This window comes from Papaver somniferum, chromosome 1 (genome assembly GCF_003573695.1).
Source record: "Papaver somniferum cultivar HN1 chromosome 1, ASM357369v1, whole genome shotgun sequence".
In the NCBI taxonomy this organism is placed as follows: Eukaryota; Viridiplantae; Streptophyta; class Magnoliopsida; order Ranunculales; family Papaveraceae; genus Papaver; species Papaver somniferum.
The window spans coordinates 173,406,541-173,412,703 of record NC_039358.1 but is presented as its reverse complement, the minus strand read 5'-3'; the positions used below and the strand labels follow the sequence as shown (position 1 = coordinate 173,412,703).

General features: G+C 36.8%; 1 long non-coding RNA gene across 1 annotated transcript; it reads left to right on the top strand.

Moving 5' to 3' along the window:
• The first annotated feature begins 4,168 nt into the window (after positions 1-4,168).
• On the top strand, positions 4,169-5,648 carry LOC113334157. The gene is made up of 3 exons (XR_003352580.1): positions 4,169-4,985; positions 5,067-5,118; positions 5,271-5,648. It is a non-coding gene; the product is annotated as an uncharacterized LOC113334157 (long non-coding RNA).
• The last annotated feature ends 515 nt before the right edge of the window (positions 5,649-6,163 follow it).

The following is a 6,163-nucleotide window of genomic DNA, read 5'->3' as shown; positions in this document are numbered from 1 at the left end:
ATGGGATCATGGTGTTTTCAACTCCGACATTATAAAATGTATATGAATCCTGATTGAAGAAAAGAAGGTTTTTCGAACAATCGAACAACATTCGCCAAAACGAGCAATTTCTTATCAAAGTTCATATAGACAATCTTTCGTCTACACGAACTCACAGAAATTACTCTCAATTGAGAAAAATTCAATCATTCAGAGCATTTTCACGCTGAATTCACAACACACCTACAATCTCAGATCACCATTGATCTCACGCATTTCTCAGCTTCCCTCCTACAGATCAACCCATCCTCTCTTGTGACCGAATTGACTCTGGAACGACCATTGTTCTTGGTTTAGGCCGGGGTCTTACAGATTGATCTCTCGAACTTAAAGCACTCCCTTCTTGCAGTGCATCTGTGTGAGGTTCAACATTTCGCTCGGTTTAAGGAGTCTCCACACGGTCGACTCTTAAATTCCGTAAAAACCAGCAAATCGTTTTTCCCCATTCACACAACCACACCCAATATTTCCCTTAGAAATATGTATGGACTAACTCTAATATACTTTCAAGAGAATCAACTAGACAGTCAGACTCAATCTTAAGAAAAGTATATCAAAAAGTTATATCTCAATTTCTCAATTCAATATGCAACCAAACAAATAGGAATTTGCGAGCCCAATTGAATATAAGAAATAACTTGGACAGTATCAAAAACCAATATCCAAGTGTCAATCAATTCAATCAACAACCAAAGGTTGGATTCACAATTGATTGAACTTACGCACAACCTGTGAGATTTAGATTATATAGAAAATATAATGCGGAAAAGAAATAACACAGACACCAAAAGTTTTGTTAACGAGGAAACCGCAAATGCAGAAAAATCCTGGGACCTAGTCCATATTTGAACACCACACCGTATTTAGCCGCTACAGATACTAGCCTACTCCAAGTTAACTTCGAACTGGAATGTAGTTGACCCCTAAACAATCTCACACTGATCAAGGTACAATTGCGCTCCTTACGTCTTTGAATCCCAACATGACTCCACGCACTTGATTCCCTTAGCTGATCTCACCCACAACTAAGAGTTGCTACGACCCAAAGCCGAAGACTTGATAAACCAATCTGTCTCACATAGAAAAGTCTATTGAATAGATAAATCTGTCTCCCACTGAAATACCTATGAGTTTTGTTCCGTCTTTTGATAAATCAAGGTGAACATGAACCATTTGATATACTGGACTTATATTCCCGAAGAAAAATCTAGTAATATCAATCATCTCACAATAATTTTAATCGTATGGTAGCGAAACAAGATATTATGGAATCACAAACGATGAGACGAATATGTTTGTGACCACTTTTTATCTTGCATATCGGAGACTAAATCTCGAGCAAATCTTAGACAAGATAGTACTCAATGATGATAGAAAACAACAAGATCACAACATGCAACTACAGAGAAAATAGTTGGGTATGGCTTCACAATCCCAATGAAGTCTTCAAGTCGTTAACCTACAAGGTTTTGGAAAAACCTAAGGTTAAAGGAGAATCGACTCTTGCCGCAACTGGTATCACACATGAGGTGTGGGGATTAGGTTTCCCAGTTTCTAGAGTTCTCCTTTATATAGTCTTCAAATAAGGGTTTGCAATCAATGTTACCTTGGTAACAAAGCATTCGTTATTCACCGTTAGATGAAAACCTGATTAGACTCAAGCTAATATCTTTCAACCGTTAGATCGAACTTAGCTTGTTACACACAAATGAAAAGTGACTTCATTTAGATATGAGTAACCGTACCTAAACGTGTGCACCTTTGTTGGCTCAACAATAGTTAACCGAAGTTAGCCATATGAACACTTTCATATCAACCTTATTCATCTTAACCATAACTAGTTCAAATGACTCAAATGAAACTAGTTCTGGAGTTGTTCAATTGTTTATATTCTCATAGAAGTATACAAGAGACAATTGAAGCAAAATCGATTTTGATTCACTCGAATCAATTCATTAAAATTATATCCACGGTTTGCAAAAGATTGCATTCCTTATTATATAAATGTATTAGTTCATGAACAAAACGATTTTAGAACATAACCCACTCAAGTATGCAAACGGGTTGCGTACCTAAGTGGCCGTACTAAGTTTGGTTTCACCAATACGCGAATGGGTACGCATACCACCAAACTCAGTAAAGTCCCGGAACTTGAACCTCACGCCAGTACGCGTACCGGTATGCGTACTTAGTTCCCGGACCTCTACTAAACCAATCACTATGCATACGGGTATGCATACCATGGTTCCCAGACTTGGAATAACTTGCAACAGTTAGCATACAAGTACGCATACTATGTTATGTCCAATCATGGTCATTTGTTCTAAACTCCCATTTCAATCATTGAAACATTCTCGGAAGACGACAATAGCTGTCTCACACAAACTATTAGCTTCAAAGCAATTTTCAAGTGATCAAATGATCAATACGAAACATTCCGAGTCTACATCAAATGACTGTCTCACATAAATCATGTAAGATGTTACTAGGCCATTTTTGCATGATCATCTTTTGACTTTCATCAATAATATAAGATGAACTTGGTTAAAGCGAAAGCTTACCAACACATGTTCAAAGGAAGTGTAAACTGAGGTTGGAAAATTATCAGTTTGACCGTCTTCAAAACACCTTGGTTCACAAACCAAAAGGGTAGTATACAAAATCTGTTTAAGAAAAACTCTGAAAAACCATCACAAATATGGGTGAGACAGGATTCCTATGTACCTTCAAAAAGGGTGGAATTTTTTGAAACAACTCAACAAGCTAACCTGAATTTGATCATTACAGGATACAAGGATCTTATCGAAAAACTGTCCGTTTAAAGACAAGAAACTTTAGGTAAGAACTCTAATCATGTCTCTTATTTTGATGACAATAATTTTTATGATCATTTTTCACGTTTTAAATGAAGAGAAAAAGAAAACAACAACATTATTCCGGTGGTGAGTGTACAACTCACCCTTGTGCAAACTAGGCACAATCTTGGAACCTTATCCATGAAAAGCCCTGCTGGATAAGGATTACTGCATGACAGGTGTACTATTTTCTTCAATAAGTACCTGTTTATGATAACAAAAATTCCTTCATATTAAAATCCTTTCGAGTTCAACCAGATTTGAATGTTATGAAATCTCGAGGTAACATTCTCTGATCAAAATCTTTTTAAATATTAATTCTCTTGTGCTCTAAACCCACGTTTGTTGAGTTAAGAATACATTAATATACAAGGAAGAATATTTGCAGTATTGATAAATTGTTGTGTGCTCTCTAAAATAAAAATTGTTTTCTACCTTCAATTTTTGTGTTCTGAGACCCGACAGGATAAACCAGTCCCGCATCCAAAAGGTACACGCACCTTTTCGTCTTGACCGTGCGAAACCCTAATTTGTAAGTCGGGTCACGAACCGCCGTACATCACAAGGAATGTCTTTTCCTTTATATACCATAACTTGTGATTGAAAAATTCTCATCCAAGGTTTCGTAACCAAGCATGTCTCCTATCTATCGAATTCTTGAAAATATGGAGAAATCTCTTAATCGCGATGGTGTTGAAACAAGAGTAAAGAAGAGAACATTGGTCGATGGCGAAGTTATTGATTTATCCGAAATTCCGTCTGATGTGAATTGTTATTTTGCTTATGATTAACAAGATGTTGAACGAGAAGAGATGATTTCTGCTGATGTTGTTTATGGTTTCCTTAAACAATTTGAATAAGCCAAACTAGAACTTGTTAAAACGCTAAAAAGTTTAGACATGTTGAAGACTGAGTTGAAAAAGGTTTCTGCTGACCTTGTTCTCATAAAATGTCATGTTCGTGAACTACTAAATGGGGATATTTTCTATGAAGAGCTCGTGGATACAGTTGACGACAAATTCAAGGGTCTCAATACCGATGAAGAGTCTGGAAAAATCTAGTTTATTTTTGTTTCTTCTATTTAGTTATCTAGGAAACTTCTTTTGGGGATTTTTATTGTGGTAATTGAATAAATATCCCTTGTTTTGATGGCCTTCACAAATATCCTTACCACATAATAAATATATCCCTCTACATCTATAAGCCCATCAGGGGTCCACTAGCATCTTCTTTTCTACCGAATTTGCCCTCATATCCATCGAACACAATATCACTTGTTTTCCTCTTAATTTCAGATCTAAAACATTAAGAAGTTATTTCTATTTCCAGACACCACCATCACCGTATTCATCATCGCTGCTACCATCTCCATCATTGCCACCACCACAGCCACCGAACATGATCTTCTCACTGAGAACAAAAGGTTTCAATTATGTATTTCATGTTTCAGATCCAAAAAAGTCTCTTTCTTCTTTGTTGATAAATAAGAATCAATGTGAACAACGTTTTTCTTGAAGGTTTACTGTAAGTCAAAAAGAAGAATTGATGAGATTCAACATGAATATAATTTGAAAGAATTCGTTCGACTAGCAACAATAAGAATCGAAGGTGGTAGTGGAAGAGGATATTGATGATGGTGGTGTTGGTGGTGGTGATGAAGGAAAAAAGTAGTGAAGATGTTGGTGGTTATTTCTCTTCTTTTATCCTGGCTGATTGAATTTGAATTCGCCTTTTGTGAGTATAATTCCTACATCAAAAGTGCAGGTTAGAGTGTTCGATTTCGAACATTAATTACTGCAAATTCAATTTCATCGTCGACTTCAGCTTCCAAAAGAATTAATAGGCCTTTTGCTAATGAATTTGATGGTGGAATTTTCCATACAACCGATGAGAAAAAGACAAAAATTACAAAAAGTTCTAAGGATTTGGAAGCGTTGTGGGACGACGGGTGTGGAACTAGAAGTGTACAAGACTATTTTGATATGTCGAGAGAAATGGTTAAAGAGACTGACGGTGGTCCGCCTCGATGGTTCTGTCCGGTAGAATGTGGGAATCCAATGAAGGACTCTCATGTTCTTTTATTCTTGCCCGGTAAGCAGTTGTTTGAAAGCCGTTCCTTGAAATCGTATGTTCTGGAAAATTGACTATGATGTTTCTTTTTTATTCTGGCAGGAATTGATGGCACTGGGTGGGGACTCATTTTGTACCATAAATTCCTTGGAAAGTTAGTTTTCGATATTTTTACTTTGAACTCTGTAAACGTATATCGTGCATACCCCATAATATCATTGCATTGTATATGAGCACTACTAATTTTCACTTGGCATTTATAATGATTGCACAATGTACTATATTAAACTTTCTTTTAAAATGCAGGGTTTTTTATAATGGTGGGGGTCTGAAGTTGGTGGGCGTGTAGTTGATAGGATCATAGGAGTAGAAATGGAGTTGGTGGTGTTGTTTTGTGTTTAGCTTCGGATGGAGAGCTTGGTCTTGAAGCTGTTGCTATTTATGAAACTATAGGTGATGATAAATTGTTGTTGTTTATATATTTTTATGGGATCAATTGTTGTTGTTGATCCAATTTTTTATGGGATCAACTATTGTTGTTGATCCATTTATGGGATCAACTCCTGTTGTTGATCCAATTTTTTATGGGATCAACTATTGTTGTTGATCCATTTATGGGATCAACTACTGTTGTTGATCCCTTCAACTCCTATTTGTTGACAACATTTTCTTGGATTAGTATAACCATGCTTGTAGTTTAAATCATGTAAATTTCTTCCAATGTTGAACTTGTGTTGCAATGGTAGCATGACTGACTCCATGTCAGTGATGCGTGTTCGAGTCACGCAAAGTTCACTCCATTTACATGGATCAACTTTCATTGTTGATTCAATTTAGGGGATCAACTTCTACTGTTGATCCTTTTTTTTTATCAACTACCGTTGTCGATCCCCTAAATTGGATCAACTTCTACTGTTGGTTCTATTTTTATCTGGATCAACTACTGTTGTTGATAAAAAAAAATCTGAACTAGTGGTGGTGACGGCGGCGACAGTGGCGGTGGCGGTGGTGGTGGCGGTGACGGACTGGTGGTGGTGTAATGGTGGTGGTGAATGAGTGGTGGTGGAATATTAGTGGTGGTGAAGGTTGGTAGGTGGTGGTGGAATGGTAGTTGAATGTTGGTGGTGGTGGTGCTAGTGGTGGTGGTGAAGTCGTAGAGGAAGAAATTTGTTCCATTTTGAAATAAAGAAAAATATTAT